This window comes from Tursiops truncatus, chromosome 10 (genome assembly GCF_011762595.2).
Source record: "Tursiops truncatus isolate mTurTru1 chromosome 10, mTurTru1.mat.Y, whole genome shotgun sequence".
Classification (NCBI taxonomy): domain Eukaryota; kingdom Metazoa; phylum Chordata; class Mammalia; order Artiodactyla; family Delphinidae; genus Tursiops; species Tursiops truncatus.
In genome coordinates, this window is record NC_047043.1 from 32,139,156 (window position 1) to 32,161,654 (window position 22,499).

Below are 22,499 nucleotides of genomic sequence, written 5' to 3' on the forward strand. Positions count from 1 at the left end.
TGCAAGGGTCTCTGCAAATCCCCAGTATACGTATAGGTGCTCAGTGAACACTGAAGAATCGAACACTTATTGAACTCATATAGAAACTTCACTCAGGCACAAGTACATTCAGCATAACAGTGGCTCATACCCAAGACACATAAATTGAAACCAAAATTAATTTCATTGTGGGTTTATGACAAGTCAAGAATGGGAGAAAATGTCATCTTCTTTTATGTGATTTCTTCACTGATGATTACGTCTCAAAAGTGCATCTGTGGGTTTGCAAAGAAAGACCCATCTGGACTGGACACCTCTTAGGTGTGTTCTTCTCCCCTTTTGCCCTTAATTAAGATAGGGGAGTTCTTACTGGTCTTGTAGATCTTCTGTGCAAAACCTTACTGGTCTTCTAGTTCCTCTGTTCAAAACCATACTTACCCTAAAGGAGCATCTCTTCACCTCTTTATGTTTGGATTGATTATATGTTTCTCTGTGTTAAAAAAGCCTGGAGGCATCTACTTCTGGACAAGATGAAACAACAGGGTCCAAATTTATCCTTTTGCCTTAAACAACTAGAAAAGCAGATTAAAATATATGAAAAAATGGGGGCGGAGGTATAAGCAGGGGCTGGACGGAAGAATTACAAAGGTGCATGAGGAAACTTTTGAGACTGATGAATATATTCATTATCTTGATTATGGTGATTCTTTCGCAGGGGTCTACATATTTCAAAACTTAGACTGTATACTTCAAATATGAGCAGTTTTTGTGTGTCAATTATATCTCGATAAAACTTTTTAAAAGTACTGGAGAGAGAGAGGGAAAAAAAAGCCTGGGAGCACAGGTACCATCAAAAAAAATACTCCCGTGCCATTAGTTGGATAGTTTCCCTTTCTTTTAGCAGATTTTAAAAATTACGGTTAAGCAGAGGTGAATATACAGAGAACAATAATCCTATGCTATTTAATTGAATCATTTCCCTTCTTTTTCTCAGATCTGTTATTCATGTTAAGCAACGGGGTTGCTAATGAACTTAAAGCTTCTGGACCCTCACTTACAAGTTCTTTCCAAAGTTCTATACCTGATTTTCTGTTTGTAATTGTGTTTTCTTTTTTAAAAAAAGAGGCCCCAGACTTCCCTGGTGGCACAGTGGTTAAGAATCCACCTGCCAATGCAGGGGACACGGGTTTGATTCTGGTCAGGGAAGATCCCACATGCTGTGGAGCAACTAAGCCCATGTGGTGTGCCACAACTACTGAAGGCCGTGCACCTAGAACCTGTGCTCTGCAACAAGAGAAGCCACTGCAATGAGAAGCCCGCGCAACACAACGAAGAGTAGCCCCCGCTCGCTGCAACTAGAGAAAGCCTGCGAACAGCAACGAAGACACAGTGCAGCCAAAAATATAAATAAATTAAAAAGAAAAAAGAGGCCCCAGATTGTATAAGATTCAGGCTCCATGAAACCTGGATGCAACCCTACTTTTTTAAAAAAAGATTTTGTTAAAGGTCTTTATAGAGCAACATCAGACTCCAAATCCAGCTGCCAAGGAGACTGTGTTATGCAGTGGGTACTTGCTGGCATGGCAGGCGTCTATGGCTTCCCTCCCTTCTGTTCAGGGATGGGGAAGGTGACAGGGGGCAGTGTCTCATCTATGGGTTCCACCATGCTCAGTGGTCAGGCAGGGGCTTCTTAAGGGCCCATCTTTCCACTTGGGTCCCAAGGCAGCATGATCTTCACTTTGATGCCCAGCACACCCTGTCTGAGCAGCACATGGCACCCGGTGGTGTCTGTAGAAGCTAACAAGGTCCTCACTGTGGGTCATCAGGCCATCCACAACTTCACGGATTTAACCCTCTGTCCTTGGAGTTGCCCAGGCATTACGACCTAGCAGCCCTTGTCCCCACTCTCCATGATGACCTTCAGCACACCACAGCAAGCCCTCCTAGAAGTGTGTACTGCAGGTCCCGCCTGGGTGATGTGCACAGAGCTCTCGTATATTCCTTTTCCTCCTAAAGCTCTACACTGCCCTCAGGGAAGCCAAATCTCTTCTGAAGCACAGCGGTCAATTCCTGGATCCGCCAGCCCTTCTCACCAAGAACATTGTGCGTCCTGGAGGCCAAGATAATGATTTCCGTCCTGGTTGGTGTAAATCGGACTTCAACTCCAGAGTAGTCATCTTTGGCCAGCGCCCGAGTGAGACACTTGTTCAGTTCAACCTTGAGGACGCCATCAGCGACATCTTGGAAATTGACACTGCCATCTTGCCACCTGGCAGCACCTTAAGGAATGGCCCAGTGCTGCTGTTAAATGACCTAAGGAGTGTGATGTGAGCAAATGGTTCCCACTGCTATTGCAGACAGAACACAAACACCCAAAGAACTTTAGGACTATGGTGGCCTAGAGCACCATTCTCTCCTTGGATAAGCCTTTGTGTGGACTTGGTAACAGCAGCTGAGGGGCTGTGAATAATACTTCAGACTTCCTCACTTTCTTTTTCATCAATTGCTCTATCTGGAGGGACCCAAGTGTGAAGGAGAAAAATGACCCAATAAATACAATTCAGCTTCAGCAGCTTCAGAATGCCCATTCCCTGTCTCCTCCGTCGGCTCCAGAATTGAACAAGCAAGGTAGGAGAGGAGAGCTTTGCCTCAGGTGCTCTTTGAGACTCAACATTGGAGAATTTCAGTTCCAACACCTCCAGAGAAGGTGTCTTGAAATGATCATGGAAATAGGATCTTTTACTACATGTGGGCCACATTTCACACTGTTCCTGAGTAGAATATCCTTGCTCTGCCTCTCTGTCAACCAGATCCCACTGGTTCCTCAGTACAAGCTCAGTGCCTCCCTCCTGGAATTGCCTTCCCAGATCTATCCAGTGCAGAGTGAAATCTTCCTTCCCTAAACCGAACACTTAAGATATGACAATTCTTGAAGCTGTTAGGAGTTTAGACCCAAACTCCTATAACCATATGATCTTGGGTAAGTGATAATTTTTCTGAGCAGAGAGTCCCCAATAATCATTCATTTTCCACACTAATATGTGTTAATTTTATTTATTTATTATTATTATTTTTTAATGTGTTAATTTTATAATTAAAATATTTTATGATGGCAATAACAATTCGTACTGATGTCACGGAGCCGGCATGAAGCTTAACTAAGATAATATATGTAAATACCTTTTGTAAACTATAAAATGCTGTACAAACATAAGGTACCGGCAGAGGTGATATTCCAAATATTTAATGACCGGTAGGCACTGGCCTTGACCAATCAGAATAGTTTCAATCACAGCACTGGAGCTAAGTCCAGTAAACTCCTTGTGGTGTCAGACATTAACTCTCTAGTAGCTAAATTAAAGGAAGGTTTGGGGTTTCCTGGAGGAGAAGCTAAAGTAAAGGGGGTCTAGTGGAAAGAGACTCAGGGGACTAGGGGCTATATTCTTTTTCAGATTCTCTTCCCTTATAGGTTACTACAAGATATTGAGTATAGTTCCCTGTGCTATAGAGTAAGTCCTTGTTGGTTATATATTTTATCCATAGTAATGTGTATATGTTACTCCCAACCTCCTAATTTATCCCTCCCCCCACTTTCCATAAGTTTTTTTTCTATGTCTGTGAATCTCTTTCTGTTTTGTAAATAAGTTCATTTCTATCATTTTTATTTTTTAGATTCCACATATAAGTGATATCATATGATATATGTCGTTGTCTGGCTTACTTAGTACGATACTCTCTAGGTCATCCATGTTGCTACAAATGGCATTATTTCATTCTTTTTTATGGCTGAGTAATATTCCATTGTATATATGTACCACATCTTCTTTATCCATTCATCTATTGACAGACATCTAGGTTGCTTCCACATCTTGGCTATTGTAAATAGTGCTGCAATGAACATTGGGATACATGTATCTTAGAAAATATTTTTGCCTGGACAAAAATGAAGCAGGACACATAAAAATTTGTGGGGTGAATTAAAGCAGTTCTTAAAGCAAAATTTATAGCATTATAAAATAGCTTACCTTAGAGAAGAAGAAAGGTCTCAAATCAACAACTAAGCGTCCATCTTAAGAAACCAAGGAAAGCAAAACAAACCAAATGCAAGCAGAAAGAAGGAAATAATAAAGAGCAGAAAAAATGACCTTGAAAACTGAAAAACAATAAAGAAAATCAATAAAATCAAAAGCTGATTCTCTGAAAACGTCAATGAGATCGATAAACTTTAGCCATACTAAAAATTTAAAAAAATAGAAGAGACACAAATTACCAATGTCATTAAAGACCCCACAGATATTAAAAGGCAGTGCTCTGAACAGCTCTATGCACATAAATTCAATAACAGATGAAATGGACCAATTCCTTAAAAGCCACAAACTTCCAAAACTCACACAAAGAAGAAATAGGCAACATATATATTAAAGAAATGGAATCCATAGGTAAAAACCTTAAAAAAAAAAAACAAACAACGCTCCAGGCCCAAACGGTTTCACTGGTAAATTCTACCAAACTTTTTTTTTTTTTTTCTGGTATGCGGGCCTCTCACTGCTGTGGCCTCTCCCGTTGCGGAGCACAGGCTCCGGACGCGCAGGCTCAGCGGCCATGGCTCACGGACCCAGCCGTTCCGCGGCATGTGGGATCTTCCCGGACCGGGGTACGAACCTGTCTCCCCTGCATCGGCAGGCGGACTCTCAACCACTGCACCACCAGGGAAGCCCTACCAAACTTTTAAAGAACAAATAGCACCAATTTTACACAATCTCTTCCAGAGAATAGAAGGGAAGAGAACACTTCCCAACTCATTTTATGAGGCTAGAATTGCCTTGATACCAAAAAACTAGGCAAAAACAGTACAAGGAGAGAAAACTATAGACCACTGTCCCTCATGAACAGTACACAAAAATCTTCAAAAAAAAAAATACTAGGAAATCAAATCCAGCAATATATAAATAGAATACTACTCCGTGACCAAGTGGGGTTTATCCTAGAAATGCATGACTGGCTCCAAATTCAAAAATCAATCAATATACTTCACCATATTAAAAAACTGAAAAAGAAAAATGACATGAGCATATCAAACAATGCAGAAAAAGCATTTGAAAACATCCAGCATCGATTCATGATAAAAACGCTCAGCAATATAGAAATAGAAGGAAATGTCCTTAATTTGATAAAGCCCATCTACAAAATACCTACAGTTAATGTAATGTTTAATGGTGAAACACTGAATGCTTTCTCCTAAGGTCAGGAACAAAGCAAAGATGTCCTCTATCAACACTCCTATTCAGTATAGTACAGGAAGTCCTAATCAGTGCAGTAAGGCAGAGAAAGAAAGTAAAGGCATACAGATTAGAAAGAAAGAATACTGTACCTATCTGCAGGTGACATGATTTTCTACATAGAAAATCCCAAGGAATTTACCGAAAAAGTCTTAAGTTAATAAATGAGTTTAGCACAACTGCGAGAGATAAGGCTAACTCACAAAGAAGATTATATTTCTACACGCTTAAACAATTTGGAAATCAAAATTAAAATATATATTTCATTTAAAATTTTTAAAAGAGAAATACTTAGGTATAAATTCAACAAAACTTGTGCAGGATCTGTATGCTGACAACTATAAACACCGAGGAGAGAAATCAAAGGACATAAATAAATGGAGAGACCTACTGGATTCATGGGTTGGAAGATCCAATTTAGTTGAACGTGTCAATTTTCTCTGAAGAAATCTATAGATTTAGTACAATTCCAATCAAAAGTCCAATAAGATTTCTGCAGATATAGACAAGCTGATTCTAAAATTTATTTGGAAAGTTGAAGGGACCAGAGTAGCCATAACAATTTTGAAAAAGAAGGATAAAGTGGGAGAAATCAGTCTACCTGATTTTAAAACTTACTGTAAAGGAACAATAATTAAGACACTGTGGTACTGGTGGAGGGATAGAGACATAGACCAATGGATCAGAATATATCAAGCAATGGAGTCACAAAATGTCAGTTGTTAACAAAAGTAAAAAAGCAATTAAATGGAAAAAGGATAGCCTTTTCAATATGTGATGTTGGAATAACGGAACATCCATATGCAAAAGTATGCCACGAAAAGCTAAAGACAAAAAAAACTTGACCTCAGTCTCACATTTTATACAAAAATTAACTCAAAAATAGATCATAGATGTAAAATGTAAAACTATACAACTTTTAGAAGAAGAAATAGTAGAAATGTTTATGACTTGGGATCAGGGAGTTTTCTTAGACTTGATATTAAAAGCACAACTCATAAAAGAAAAAAAATTGACAAATCGGACTTTATTAAAATGAAAACCTTTTGCTTTGTGAAAGACACTAAGAGAAAGAAAAGCTATAGACTGGGGAAAAATATTTTCAAGTCACATATCAACAAAGGACTTGTATCTAGAAAAACTCTTAAAACTCAATAGTAGGAAAACAAACAACCCAATAAAAAATGAGAACATCTTGTTATAGTTTAATTGTTATAATCCTTAAAACAAAGGTACCTATCCTGATACGAAACAAAGACCAATGCCTTTTGTTTGTTTGTTTTCAATGCCATTTTAAAATATAGTGCTTTCTGGATAATTTACATTACTGTAGATGGGAACAAAGTAATCGAGGTTTAAAATTAATTCTGTTTAATATTATAGGAAAAGTATAAACTAAGCATTTTATTCACTTCAGTTTGATTTAAGTGATCAGCTCTTTTAGAAAGCTTTCCTTGACCCTTAAGAATATGAATTCCGTATTCCCCCACTGTGCTTTGCCAGGTTCCTGTGCATATCTTTATCACAGCACCTTTCTTATTTTACAATATTAACCTGTCTCCTAAGGTTAAACCTCCTAAGGTTTCACTTTATTCTTAAGCCCTAGCATAGTAACTGGAAGGTAGCAACGACTCAGTGTGTTTGTTGAACAATTAAAGACTTGTAAAGAATAAATAAAAATTATTGATGAAATAATAAAATAGCAACAACACTAACAAAATCTGAAAATATTAGGATGCTTTTAGAATGGTCCCTGACACATAGTAAGTATGCAATAAATGCTCATTTATTCAACAAATATTATTGTAGTTTTCCTACAATGTATGAAGCACTGTTATAGTTGATAGATAAATTACATGCATTTTCAGTTATAGCCCTTAGAGCAAAAACAACACAGACTAAAACCCCCGCCCTCATGGAATTTACATTTTAATAGGAGAGACAAACAATAAGTAAAATAAATAGGTGAAATATGTAGTTTGCTAGATGGAAAAAAAAAAGGCGAGGGGCAAAAGACTTAAACGTCTATGTACGTTCACCAAAGAGAAAATAGCACGTGAAAAGATGGTCAATACAATCAGCTATTAGGAGAATGCAAATTAAAATCACGATGAGATACTACTACATAGCTATTAGGATGAAAATAAAATCAATAGCAACAAAAGCCTGACAGCATCTACTGATGGCGAGGTTGTGAAGCAACTGGAACTCTCATTTGTTGCTTGGAATATAAAATGGTAGTCAGGTAAACAATTTGCCTGTTTCTTATAAAGTTAAACACATACTTACCATATGATATGGTATGATCCCCCTCCTAAGTATTTACCTTAGAGAAATGAATTTTATGTTCGCTCTAAAACCTGCACATGAATGTTTATATCTGCTTTATTCTAATCATCACCTAACAGTGGAGACCACCCCAAGATCCTTCAATGGGTGAACAGATAAACTGAGTACATTCATACTCCTTAGCATTAAGATACTATTTAGAGGGGCTTCCCTGGTGGCGCAGTGGTTGAGAGTCTGCCTGCCAATGCAGGGGACACGGGTTCGTGCCCCGGTCCAGGAAGATCCCACATGCCGCGGAGCAGCTGGGCCCGTGAGCCATGGCCACTGAGCCTGCGCGTCCGGAGCCTGTGCTCCGCATTGGGAGAGGCCACAACAGTGAGAGGCCCGCATACTGCAAAAAAAAAAAAAAAAAAAAAAGAAAAGATACTATTTAGCAATAAATATTACTGCTAGTAGAGTATGAACATTATTGAGCAATAAAAAGGAATGAAATACTATCATTACATGTAGCAACATGAATGAGTCTCAAAGACATTATGTGGAGTCAAAGAAGCCAGTCTCAAAAGACTGTATATTTTATGATTCCATTTCTATGACATTTAGGAAGAAGGCCAAGTGAAGGAGTAATGGAGAACAGACCAGTGATTTCCAGGGGTTACAATGGGGGGAGAGCGGAACTCTAAAGGGATTTTTTAGGGTGAAGGTGATAGAACCATCTGCATCTTGATTGTGATGATGTTTACACATAGGACTGTACACACACAAACGTCAATTTTACTTACTATATGTTGATTTAAGAAAAGAAAGCCTACTGCGTGCAGCAATGAGGACCCAACACAGCCAAGAATGAATGAATAAAATAAATAAATTTACGTAAAGAAAAGAAAAGAGAGCCTATATCTAGGTAGGGCCTCTGAATCCATCTGAAAGAGACAGTTTGTCAAAATTCTGTGTTCCTCAACTCAATTCCAAGGGAGAAAACAAATACTATTAAGTCAAATAAATAGATTAAAAAAAACAACAAGAATAAACAAACCAAAACCACACCTTCTATATGCAGGCTCAGTAACTCAAAGTCAGAGTTGATTTACTAGGTAATTATCCTACACAACCATACAATCATGCTTCAGGTTATTACAGCAACAGGCTGAACTGAAAAAACTAGGTAAGTGTGCTTTCCGATGTGAAATTGTTACCATTCACAGGTTTACTGTGTTGTTTTTCTTCTTTGACTTAATTTCATTTTCTATTTCAGGCTGGATTTATTGATAAGCGCTCTGATAAGCTATTTTTGTAAAAAAAAAAAGTGTGTGTGTGTAAGAGTTCACAGTGGGTTACAAGTGATCTGTATTTTCTTTTTGACTTAGTGTTGTTTTAAAAATTTCTCCAATGAGCATGTATTACTTTATAAACCAATAACCTAAATAAATTATAAGAACTCCAGTCAATTGCTAACTAGAGTATCTCCCACACAGAAAAATTTTTGGAATGTGTTTTATTTTATAGGCAAGAATGGGCTTAGTTACTCTAGGTATGATATCTAGTGGTTGTAAAATGGGTGCTTCTAAAAGGATTTCAGAGTTCCCTTAAAAAGGCTGTGTAAACAATTTGGCAGCTCCTCAAAAAGTTAAACATAGAATTACCATATGACCCAGCAATTCCACTCCTATGTGTATACCAAAAGAACTGAAAATAGGTGTTCAAATAAGTACCTGTACACTCATGTTCATAGCAGCATTATTTATAATTGTCAAAAGCTGGAAGCAACCCATATGCCCATCAACTGATGAATTGATTTAAAAAATGTTGTATATCCACACAAGGGGATATTATCCAGCCATAAAAAAGAATGAAGTACTGACACATGCTACAGCATGAATGAACCTTGAAAACATTATGCTAAGTGAAAGCAGCCAGACAGAAAAGGTCATGTATTTTATGATTCTATTTATATGAAATATTCAGAATAGGTAAACCTAAAAACAGAAGGCAGATAAGTGGTTGTGAGGTGCTAGGGGGAGGGAAGAATGGGGAATGACTGCTTAATGGGTATGGTGCTTCCCTTTGGGGTGATAAAAATGTTTTGGAACTAGATAGACGTGATGACTATACAACATTGTGAATTGTGAATTACACAATTCAGTGCATACTGAATTATGCACTTTAAAATGATTAATTTTGTGTTCTGTGACTTTTACCTCAACTTTTTAAAAAAGATGAAATGTGTCCTGCAATCTTATTCACATTTGCAGCAAAAATCTTTATTTTTCAAGGAAATTATAAAGGATAAATATAGTTTAGCCCGTATCTACATAGTTAAGAACTCTGAGTGGCATGTGAATTAATAAGTGATACGTACTTTTTGGAAGGTGATCTGAATAGTATTAAAATGTTCAGAGGAATTGAGTAGTCAGAAAAGAAAGTTACAAAGCAGCATAATGAACTCCCTCTGTACAAGCTTTTCAATGCTCCTCATGTGTGAAAGGTATCTACAAATATTTAATTATACCCAAATCCTTGGTTGGAATACATTCTATTTAGCTGCTGTTGCCCTAGTGGTCCTTGCAATTCTTGGGATGCTGTGCCTGTCAAAGGTACTTTTTTGTTGTGATGTTGGCCTAAGGGTGAAGGGGAGTGGGGTGTTACCTACAAAATTTGACTTTGGGGCCTGGAATGTTTCTAAAAATTTTGAAATCCCAGGCTTCTCTCTTCACTTAATGATGGCTCTTTCAAACATCTAATTTTCTTGAAAATTCTTGGATCATCTTGTTTTTCCTTTGAAAGTATGTAAAACCTTGTACGTGATGCATACCAAATGATTACCCTTTAATAATCAATACAGAGTCCTTTACTGAAATTCATTGGTTGAATTTTCCATTTTCATGTTATTTACTCTTAACCATGATCCTGAAAATTTCAGGTAAAAGTCCTGAGCTGGCTATTCTCTGCCCTTTCCAGATTCACTTTTACCTTTTTCCACTGTACCCTATGCCCTGGCAGGCTGCCCTCCACTGATTTCATCAACAGGCTCCCAGAGCCCCTGGCTTCCTGTAGGGTTCAGCCAATGGGAGGCACATATAGGAGGTCAGAGGGCAGGGGCAGAGAGAAGCTGGGGTAGCTATTCACCTGCCTGTGCTCTCTGCAGGCTGTGGGTTGACTATGGCTGTGTTCTGTGTTGTGTTCTTACAGAAGGCCGTCACTTGTGTTGTGTGACCCTCTCCTACAGCTACAGTCACAGCCATAACTTCAGAGACAGCGTTTCCTCCATTCCAGGTATTTCTCTTTCTTGCCCTTTCTGACTTATGGGTGGTAAAGGTTCCACACTGTTTTTAGATCTTTGGTCCTATACCATCCCTTGCTGGTTTCCCTTAGCCCTGCACAAAGGACTAACTACATAGTTTGTGGGGTCCAGTGCAAAATGAAAATGCAGAACTTTTTATTCAAAAACCACAATGAATTTCAAGATGGCGACCGCAAGGCATTAAGCAGTGCAGGACCTTCTAAGTGCAGGGTCCTGTGTGACCACACAAGCTGCACATTCACGAAGCCTGCCCTGACTGCACACTATTGTAAACAGTACTTACCATAAATGCTCCTCAGTTACCTGTTGAGTGTGCCACCCATTTCCTGCCAGGATCTTTTCTAATACAAGGTCTTAATGGTTCTCCTTCCCATTTAAAAAAAAAAAAATGTGACTCTGGAAAAGTAGCTGTTATCTATACTTAGATTTAAACACTCTGCAATTTAAAACTTTTTAATAGATTTGCATCTGCAGTAGGAAATTCACTTATTCTCTGTCTTCCTCACCCTTACATGGAACAAAGCCACTCATTTGGGAACCAGCGGGGGCCACCACAGCCCTTGAGCACTACCCACCATGCGCTGGTACCGTAGTTGAAATGTGTGACTCCCAAGCATGCCTTCTGGGCGGGTGCAGGAAGTTTTAGCAGTGATTTCAACCATTGAGTTGCTTTTTGATTTTTGTACTGGATACAGAATCTACTATCCTAGTTTGCTTGTTTGTTTTCCCTCTCTTCCAAATAAGACTTAAACCGAGAGCTTTCTCATAGCCTTTCTCTCTCTGGCTAGAAACTTGCCTGAGATAGTGATCTCTTAGTATTACTAAACAAACACCAGTTAGGCCTCCTGTCTTGAGTAAGGCCTGCTCTCTCAACACTGTCCTTAACAGACTTGGGGGTTGAGGTGACAGTCAACAAATTATGCTATCTTATTGGTTTCAAAATGGGAGTCCCATAAGCTCTTCTGTGCCAGGACTTTTTGCTTTCATTGCTTTGGTTGTTACAAATTCAGGGATGGCAAAGAAACATGAGTTTGAGAAATACTCTACAACTATAGTGTTTCACTGCTTGCACTTGCCACAGACTTATTGGTGCTTGACCACTGAGCTTTCTTCAACAACTGCATTAGTGACATCCATCACTCATTTCTAAAGCACCCACTGACTTTTTCTACCCTCACAGTCCCTTGATTTGGTCACGTTGCCTCTCAGAGCCTTGGATAGAGCAGGAAGCAAAGTTGGGATTTTCTTTCCATGCCTTTTCTCCCCCATTTCTCCATGCCTCCAGTTTTCCCTGTTTTTAAGAAGCGCTCCTGAAGAGTCACCTTTAATGTAAAGTACTATACGGAAGGGTTCACTTCTTTGAAGAGTTACCAAATATACTGTCTCATCTTTTCTCTGAAATGCAAATTTTCTCTCAAGGAGGACAAACTTGCATTTCAAAAGGGGGTCATATGAAAAAAATAATTCCAGCTGTTTAAATCCAGAGTACAGAAAAATTATTCCTAGAACAGTACACAGAATGTTCACTGGGCCTGAAACATTTCATTTGGTTGTGAATTGGCTACAGTTCCATTTCCATTCAGTTTTTTTTTTTTTTTTTTTTTTGCCGTACGCGGGCCTCTCCCTGCTATGGCTTCCCCCGTTGCGGAGCACAGGCTCCGGACGTGCAGGCTCAGCGGCCATGGCTCACGGGCCCAGCAGCTCCGTGGCATGTGGTATCTTCCCGGACTGGGGCATGAAGCCGTGTCCCCTGCATCGGCAGGCGGACTCTCAACCACTGCGCCACCAGGGAAGCCCTCCATTCAGTTTTGATCTGTTCTTGAGTTAGGCAGATAACCAGTGTGGTCTCAGAAATGATCCTTCTCCTGTAAAAGCAACAGCATTGCTTAGACTTCTAGTCCGCATGGCTGGAAGGGGCCTGACAGGTCTTATAGCCAAACTACAAATGAAGAAACTCAGAGCAGTTCTGGACTGGGTGACAGAACTGGTAAGCACAGAGTTGAGAATTTTGCCCAGTGCATCAGATTCTTAATCCATGCAATTTTGAAGCAGCTCTGTGGAGACACATTCTCAGGGAAAATTGGCTCCCAATTTTAATTTGCCTCTTCCTCCATCACCCAGTCCTGCCATTTTCCTTCCTGTACATTGTCCTCTGAGTGGTGTCCTTAACAATGATATGTCCACCTTGCTCTCTGCAGTGTTCATTTCTGCCCCCTTCCTGATTTACCTGCCAGACATAAGTGTTGCTCTGAATGTCTCACAGTGACAAAATTGCCATTTTTGCATCTCTACTATAAGCCAGTACTGTATTTTTTAAATTCAACAATTAAAAAAATTTCATAGTAAATATTTATCACAAATTAGATCACAGGCAAGTTTTATGTGCGTACAAATACATATATCCATGTGTATCTGTCTAAAAATGTGTATAGACATACATTTATCTATGCACATGTTTGTTATCACTTAAATGTATAAAATAGTTTGTTTTCATTAATTAACAGTACTGAAAAAGTGTAAACTAAGAAATAAAAAATGAAGACTAATTACAATAAAAACAAACTACTTAAAAAATTTCATAGTTACTGATAACATTTCATAGTAATTGAATAAGCCTTATCATTTTAAATTTCAGTGCTTTAAAATAGAATTACTTTACTTTTAAATTTATTTCAGACTTATTTGAATCATTTTAAACATTCAGCAGAAGTAGAGTGAACAGTATAACAGATAGCTCCACCAATTATCCATACTTTGCTAATCTTGTTTTATTTATCTTTTGTTTTTTGGGGAGGGGGCTGGATTATTTGAAAATAAATCCTAAACATACTTTCACCCCAGAGTCCCCATTATGCATTCTAATAGATAAGAACTCAAGAAGAAATTTAACCGCAATACCATTATCACATGTAACAAAATTAATAATTTCTTTTATTTTTTAATTAAAAAAAATTAACTAATTAATTTTATTTTTGGCTGGATTGGGTCTTCGTTGCTGCACACGGGCTTTCTCTAGTTGCGGCAAGCGGGGGCTACTCTTTTGTTGCGGTGCGCAGGCCTCTCATTACGCAACAAGACTTCTCTTGTTGTGGAGCACAGGCTCTAGGTGTGCGGGCTTCAGTAGTTGTGCCTCGCGGGCTGCAGAGCACACGCTCAGTAGTTGTGGCGCACGGGCTTAGTTGCTCCGCAGCATGTGGGATCTTCCCAGACCAGGGTTCTAACCTGTGCCCCCTGCATTGACAGGCGGATTCTTAACCACTGTGCCACCAGGGAAGTCCCATTTCTTAACATCTATATCAAGTCCACATTTTATTTCCCTGATGATCTCAAAGTCTTTTAAACAATTGGTTTATTCACATCAGAGCCACACAGGATCTAAACATTGCATTTGGTTTACTACGCCTTTTAAAAACCATTATTTACACACATTTGACTTTCACTTCATTTGACCAATGAAGAATGTATGGTCCCAGTACACAGGTGGGTGAACTAGGGCTCAGAGAGGTTAAGAAACCTCCCCAAGTTCTCATTGTTGGTAGGGGCCAGACCCAGGACTTGAATAAAGGCCTGCCTAAGTCCAAAGACTCCATTCTACTCCTTCCCCTTCAGGCTACCAGAATTTTCCCTGTGTTGCAGAGAGGCAAGAGGCCTAGTGGTTAAGAGAGAGGGTTTGGGCTCAAGTTGGCCTGGGTGCAAATTGGAGCAAGTTACACAGTCTCTCTGATCCTGCACTTCTGTCTGCGTCTATAAAATAAGGTTAATGATGATGGTTTGGGGCTGATTAAATAGGAGAACGCATGTCTAGTACTTAGCACAGTGACTGGCACATAGAAAGCACTCAGTAAACCTTAGCTATTATTCCTAGCATAAAGGAGGAGAGAGAATCACAAAATGGTTGTTTGCTTTTGTCAGTAGCTCAGGAATTGTGGCTCATCATTGTTACTACAACTTGTGTAGGATTGAGGCTGAAGGGGTGGGGAGGCTGGGAGTAGGGTGTTGATTCTGCCTGGATTGGAGAAGGAAGCCCTGGACATAAAAATTTAAGTAGGCATCCAAGGAGTTCTTCCCGAGACCTCAGCTGGAAAACAGTTGAATATGTCTTCTGACCTTCCATAGAGGGAAAACCGGTGGGGAGCAGACATGGTGGGAGGGAGACTTCTCAATGTTTATTTGAATTTGGAACCATGTAAATGCATTAAACCAATTCCAATAAAATGAATTGCATTAAAAAGAAAACCCCTCTTTTACCATGGGGTAAGTGCTGAGAATGGGAAAACTAGGATTTAATGACAATAATAATAGTAATAATAATAATCCCCTTACAATTTTTGCAGCCCTAGGAGGGCTTCGGTCATAAGTCAGGTTTTGCACCAGGATGAGACTATTTCAGCTTGACTCTGATTTCAAAGATCTAAGGTAATATTTTAACTTTAGCTATCCTCCCTCTGACACTCATTCTAAGAGTCCAGAACCAGTGCTCCCAGATTTGGAGTTGTCTTCAAGCATAGGCATTGTCAAGGGCTGAATCTATGGGCTAACTGTCTGTACATTTTTGTATGTACTGTCTGTACATTTATGGGTGTATGTACTTTGTATGTACTGTCTGTACATTTATGGGTGCTTTCCCAGTTTATTAGGCCCTAAGTTGTTTTTGATGCTAAGTAAAGACTCTGGGGCTCTGATTTTCTAGAGTCCTTGGGAAGGGAGGGGTCACATAACCCCACTCACAAATAATCAAGAACTTGCCTCTGTTCTAAGGCCTTTACATACACGAACTCATTAAAACCTCACAATAACAATACACTGCAGGTACCATTATTCTGATTTTACAGGCAAAGAAACTGAACCAAGTGAGGTGAAGGAACTTGCCGAAGGTCAGAGCCTGCACGACTAACCACTAGGCTTACTACCTCTCTGTTGGCAGTGGGCCAAGCATGTAGGGGTCCTTTGAAGGTGATGCAGGCGTCCTTGGCTGTGCAGCAGCAAGGCTTTAGGTCCCAAATCCTTCCTTCTAGTTCAGGACCAAGAAAGACCAGGGTGTCAATTTCCTCATTGACCCTGGTCAAGTCACTTACTCCCTTCAAGCCTCAGGTTTCTTATCTGCCCCAGGGAGGAGTTTTAGACGAAAAGACCTCTCCTTGCATTACGAGTGTGGGTGTGTGCTGGGGGGTGGGAGGTGTAGGGGCTGAGGTTTCTGGGCGGTACTGCGCTGCTTTTCCTAGGTCTCTTGCGGAAGCAGGGTGTTTGGAGGTTTTGTCCTAGTCAACTCCCTCCCAGGAGGTGGGGCCCCCAGTCAGTGATGGCGCGCAAGCTTGGCTATGCCTCCTCCGCTTGGAAAAGGGCCGCCACTGCGGCCAGCTCCGGGCAAAGTCCGGCTGCCCGGAGGTCGAGGGTGGGTCTTTTTTCCCTGAGGGAGTTAAAGCTGAGATTGTATACTTAGGAAGGCTTCTTGGAGGTAGTGACAGTTGAGTCAAGTTCTGAAGGTCTAGCAGGAGTTAGTAAGAAGAGGTGGAGGAGGAAGGGTTACCCCAGGCCCAGACAACAGAACAAAGCACAACCCGGCTTACAGTATGGGAGGAGGAGCTGTGAGAGTGGAGAGGTCTGTAGGGGCGAAATCGCGGGGGGGCTTCAAAGCTTTATTCTAAGAGCAATTGGGAGGGGTTTGAAGGAGGGTAGTCCGGAGTTTTAGAAAGACTCTTCTAGCCACTTGGGAAGAATGGGTCGGAGAGGGGCAGGAGGCTATCGTAGAAAGCAATCGGGTTGGAAAATGACCGAGGACTGAGGAAAGTGGCGCTGGGGGGCGGAGCCGAGCATCTGAGTCTTTCTCAAACCCCACGACACTGTGCGCTGTCCCTCGACTTTCTTTGCTTATGTGGAAGGGCCCCATAAAGGGCAGGGCACCGGCCAAAAGCTCAAAGAGCCAAACAGCGCAGAGCCCCCCCTTCTTTCGGGGGCTCTCTGGTCCAGGTGCCCCAGAATTCGTAGGGTATTGCGGGAGAACTTAACACTGCTTAAGATGGAGAACCGTTACCCCTCAAAATACACAAAAACCTCGGCCGCTTTTGGCAGCAGCCTCCTCCGTCCATGACCTCATGCTTTAAGCTCCCATATAGCCTTCCCCCGCCCTGTCCACACCCGGTGCCCGAGTGGGGGTGGGGTGAGGGGACAGTGGCGAAAGTCTGGGTAGAGGGAGCACCTTATTTATACTGCGCGAAGATTTGGGGTAAGGGGCACAACGATTTTCCCATACCGAAAAATACATGGTTTAACTTTCTCCTGAGCAAAAAACACTCGCTGTCTTGTGGGACCTCCCTAAGATAGATGCCCCGTACCCGGCCCGAGGTAGTCTGTTTAAGCCCAACCATCTTTGGTTTACGTTTCCTTGGACCAGAGAAGCCGCCTGGAAGTGCTGGCGTCCCGGGCTGGACCGAAGGGCGGCCGCGCCTTCGAGGGACCAGGGGGCTGTTGGGCTCTCGCTCCCATGGCGCCGCCGAGGTTTGAACCCTTGGCTTGCCTTTCAGCCCGCGCCCTGCCCCCTGCTCGCAGCTGCTCTCGGTTTAGGTGCAGCGGTTTCCCCCGCAGAGGAGGAGGAGGAGACTGCGCGAGGAGCGACTCCCTGCTCGGGTTTCCGCACCAATGCCGAGCGGCCCCAGGCGGCCCCCGGCGGCCGGCCCTCCTCCCCGGCACCACGTTCCACAGTCATGGCGCACGAGGAGGGGCGGGCGCGCGCCGCGGCGGCACCCGCGCCCCTTCCCCTCCCCTCCGCCGCCCGGTTCCGGCCCCTCTCCTAGGCAACCTCCCTCCCCGGCCTTCAGCGCCGCGGAGATGGAGACCCCTCCCCAGAGGGATGCAGTTCCAGCGCCGTTTGCAGCACCCCCTCCCCGCCCCCATCGGGGCGGAGGGATGGAGCCGCGCGCTTCGCGAACCTCCAAGCCCCTTCCCGGGAGCCTCAGCCTCTCTCCCAGCCCCGCAGAAGCCGGGATGCAGCGGGGGGTAGGCGCAGACCGTTTCCCCGAAGCCCACCTAGACCTTGGCATCTTTGCAACCCCTTAAAAAATAAACATAAAACCCAAACCCCAGTCGTTAGATTGCAAAGCGCGTTACAATAACCGGGACGGCTACGCAGGAAACAATCCTGCACTGGTCCGGGTCTCAGGCGGCAGCTTCCCGACCACGCCACCTTCTCCCGGGCCTCGATTTTCCGGCCTTGCCAGAGAGTCGGCCACACCCCGGGGCTGACAGGTCCCGCGCGGGGCCGCAACTTGGTCCGCGCCCCCTGCCCCATCCATGTCCAGAGTCTCGCCAGCCTACAAAAGGTGCAACCTCACGTACAGGCAGAGCACACAGATAAGGTCGGCAGCGCACGCCAGGGAGGCTGCGAACAATGCGCCGGGCGGCCCGCGCCGGCCAAAGCGCGGCGCCCCGGGGGACAGGGGGCGCGGGCGGGGGCCGCGGCGGAGGACCCGCCGGCCGCGACGCTGGACACCTTACTTCCTGCTTCCCCGCCCGCGGCCAGACCCAGCTCTGCGGAGGGATATCTCTCCCCTCCTCTGTCCCTCTCTCTCCCTTCCCCCGCCTCCCCTCCTTTTTGCTTCTGCTCCCCCCACACCCCGCCTTTCTCCTTTTGCAAGAAAATAATTTGACAGTCGATTTGCTGACAGGGGAGGAATTTGCATCCTGGATTAAAAAAAAAAAAAGGCCGAGAGGAGCTTGGGAACGGTTGCTAGGGGTGGGTAATGGGTGAAAAAAGGGGGCGCCGGGAAGCGGATAAGGAGGGTTAAGGGAGGGGGCGAGGGTGGGGAGCAATGCAAAAGGTAAGGCCAGGTTACAGCGGCTCGGCCCCGAGTGGGCTGCGGCCGGGGGAGGGGCGAGAGATACATATGTATTTCTGTCTCCCTAGCACACCCCCTTCCCTCTAAGCGATGGCTGAGAGGCGGTGCATGCAGATGGGGAGTAAGTTTCCTGAAGGGGAGGGTGGATGCACGCGCGCGGCCCCGCGCTGCAAATTTCCACCGGGGAGGGAGAGTGGCTGGATGCAGAGAGTTTGGAGTTGCTTGCGGCGGAGGGCAGGAAGGGGAGCAGGGCCGGGAAAGGGGGCTGGCGGGCGCTATATCTGGGAGTAAGTTTCCAGGATCGGGAGAGCCTGCACGCTTTCTCGCTAGTAAGTTTCTGGCCGGGGAGGGCGCGTGGGGAGGAGGAGAGGGAGGGGGTGCATGTATATAGAAGGGGGGAGGGGGGAGCAGATTTCCTGCGGGGAGGCTGAATGCATATGGAGAGTAGATTTCCTGAAGGGAGGGTGGAGGCGTAGACGGACCGAGTAAGTTTCTTGCTGGGGTGGTGGCGGAGGTGGTGGGTTGGTGCTCTGGAAACCCGGAGCTTCCTACCCTGGGTGGGGGAGCACGCTATTTTGGGGGGAGGGCGTGAAGGGCCAGGTTCCCTGCTGGGGAGAGGGGCTTGCATCTGGGGAGTATGTTTCCTGGCGGAGCGATATTTGTTTACAGGCTGAGGGCAGTACTGTAAGTGAGTAGCGCTTCGAGAAGGCGGCTCTGACAGAAATTAATATTGAAATTACTCCATCAGCTCTGCTCGCCCCCCCATCTCACCCCCCAAGCGAAGACTGGCCTTCTTGTCGGATTGCCCATGCACTTGTTGCAGAAACAGCCAAGGTAGGCAAGAAGCTTATTAAGTTTCATTTTTAAAAAATTAGTTGGGGGATGCTCCGTGAGAAGACGGGGAGGGGAAGAGAAAAGTAGGGGGACAGATTAGGAGAAGTCTCCCCCCACTTCTTTACTTTCAGTATGTTAGCAGGGCCTTCTCTGCTTCCCTTCTTCCCTCTTCCCTCTCTGCGCTGCAGAGCATCCCAGCAAAGGGGGGAGGGGTGAGGTGGGCGCTATAATTGGCAGACCCGGCTTAAAGGAGGGGGGGGCTTGCAACTGAAGATTGTGTTGTTATAAAGCCTTCATTATTCCAGCCAAGAAGCCGCAGGACCCTAGGGATGTGCCTTTTGGGGTTTTTGACATGATGCATATGTGTATGTATACGCTCCTGAGGGCCCTTCGGCGGCTGGGTCCTCCCCAGAAGTTAAAGTGGCCACCCAGATGGGAGAAATGTGTAAGGGAGTAAACCTGCCCCTTGACTCCCCAACTTCAGTTCGGAAGACTGTGAAGTTACTGCCGGTGGTCTAAAGAAATAGATGTTAAAAAAACAGCATAAAACCACTCATTCACTGGCAGAGGCCGAGAGCACCTGGCGGGCAGCCTCTGGCCAGCACTGGGCTGGAGCATGTGCGCCTGCCATCCTTAGGTTAAAAGAAAATGACTTCTGGTTCCTCTGTGTGCCTTCGACTGGCCCGTTAGAGCCAGCTTTGTGGAAACTCTTCCCCACACTAGACGCGGCTTTGGCAAGTGAACGTGTTGAAGCGGGTTGCTAACAGCATGGCCCCGGCTGTCTTGTGAAGTGCATGGAAGTGATGTTTAAGAATGACGGATCCAGGGATGGCTGAAGAGTTCTTTTAAAAAAATGCCGGCTGTTTGCACTTTTTTGCAGGCCATGGAGCAGAGCTTTAAGAAAGGAGTTTTAAGTTGTCCCAATTGGTACCAACCTTCTGCATCATAGACTGTCTCAAGAAAGCAGTCTGGTGATGGAAAATGTGGTTTTGGTGCTCTCTGGAAGGATAACAACCAGGAGTATTCAGCCCTTAACTAGTTAACCAGCCCTCTTTGCTTCTCTGTGCCTCTTTTCCTGGTCCTCAGCCTACTGGTTTCTGCAGATGAGTTGTAGGTCTTAGCTGTCAGGTACCTTCATTAGGCTGGGAGCTTTATTTATTTCCTTCTTTTTCTTTTTCTTTTCTTTAATTGAAGTATAATTGACTTAACAGCATTGTGTTAGTTTCAGTTGCATAACATAGTGATTTGATATTTTTATACATTATGAAATGATCGCCACCATAAGTATGCTAGGAGTTTTAACTTGGCCAGGATAATTTTAGCACCAGGGATTCAAACCCAGACAAGTTTAGTAGAGTCAGGGAGTGAACACTAGGCAGTGTGGTTAACTAAAGTTAGTTAAGCTTTCTGCAGTGCTACAGACAGGCTCAATACTAGCAGGGGAAAAAGTGGGTTTTAAAAAAAATGATCTCTTTACATGGACAGTGGTTTTTCTTTTTTTTTTTTCTTTCCTTTCTGTCATCAGATTTCCAGATTGAGAATTTGATTTTTGGCAGCTTGAGAGTTGAGTTAGTTGGGAATTCAATATTATTGCCACTTATCAAATGTTCCTAACTAGGCATTCGTTAAACAAATTAGCTATTATTTTTCCCCTGCTGAAAATCTGCTTCTGGTTGATATATATGCTGGGAAGGTAAACAGAAACTTTATGTGTGTTTATCCCAAGGTAGGGGAATTATTTACATGTCTACCCTCAAGCCAAGAGTGGTTATGGTCATTCAGTATTTTTTTTTTTTAATTTATGGGATTTATTTTATTGTCTTTCTTTGGCCATTAATCAAGTCACAGTAGCTTTTTTTCCCTCTTCTGAGAATGTTCTGTGGTAATAAAGGTTTGAAGGCCCATGAATCATAATTCATTCTTTTAAAAATATTGTCAGGATTTGATTTATAGGACTTGATACCAGGAGTGACACACCTCTTTGGGCTCCGCCCTTTTAGGCATGTCCATTTTCGCCAAAGAATTGTTTAAGAAGCCAGCTTAACATGTCAAAAAAGAGCATTTCCCTTCTGCTTTATGGGCACTGAGAAGATTAATTTTGCAGGTTCCGTAGTAAGCATGGGTCTTTTCACAGCTTGGTAAGCAGGCTTCCACATAGCAGGCATGTGGTAATATCACATAACATTTATGTGAGCTTGCTGTGAAAACACTTGTTCTACGAACTGTGTGGAAAGTACTCAGTTTTGCATCCATTAACCCACTTGGGCCTGTGGTTTTTGTCAAGGTGGGAGCTTTCACTGTAAGAGAGGGGACAGACTGTAGTGTTCTTTGCTGCTTATGTAATAAAATGTGTGGTCACAGAAACAAGCTTACTTAAAATTCTTTTTCTCCTGCTCTGATGGGTGGATTGGTCATAATAATTGAAAGCATCAGAGGTTTTTTTGGGGGAAAGTCTGAGGATTCTCCGTAAAGTTGATTAATCAGAACATGTTAAAATTGTGTTCAGCAGTTGGCTCAGTTTACAGGATTTGTAAAATGACAAAGAACTTTTAAGGTGGTTTTATTCTCAAGGCAGGAGCACAGCGTCACTGGAAGAAAAGGTGGGGAGGGTATCAGTGTCTAGCCATTTCTGGACTTCAGAGTTTTTATCTTAAAAACGCATGGTTTGATCCGTGAGTTCCATTCATGTCTGAAATTCTGTGACTCAGTCTTGTGAAGAAAAGTCTCAAGAGATCTCCACAGTCTGTCTCTTCCTGGGCCAACGGCCAAATTGCCTCATGGACTTGGGTGAGTTGATTAACTTCTCTTTTTGTCTTCTCATGGAGAGAGTGGATTTACACCTTGGATTCCAAAAAGGACTCTTGAGTGGCCTGGTAATCTTGACCGTCAAATGCAAGAAAATGCTTGTGAAAGTCTGCCACCGTCTTGGAAAAAAAAAAGTGCATGGTTGAGTCCCAGTTATATATGCTAATAGAGAGTGGGGCA

The 22,499-nt window shown here is 43.2% G+C and overlaps 1 protein-coding gene and 1 pseudogene across 19 annotated transcripts in view; one reads left to right on the forward strand and one right to left on the reverse strand.

Moving 5' to 3' along the window:
* The window catches only part of TRERF1 (transcriptional regulating factor 1), a 296,865-nt gene that overhangs the window by 75,199 nt on the left and 199,167 nt on the right, over positions 1 to 22,499 (forward strand). For 6 of the 19 annotated variants that reach the window (XM_033864246.2, XM_033864245.2, XM_033864239.2 and 3 more), the window contains exons 1-2: positions 18,810 to 19,009; positions 19,429 to 19,514. The exons of 3 other annotated variants lie outside the window; for them this stretch is intronic. The gene's annotated coding sequence lies outside the window, so the exon portion shown is untranslated. 10 more of the 19 variants (XM_033864249.2, XM_033864251.2, XM_073810718.1 and 7 more) reach the window with 5 other exon arrangements.
* On the reverse strand, positions 1,670 to 3,728 carry LOC117313734 (small ribosomal subunit protein uS3-like; annotated as a pseudogene).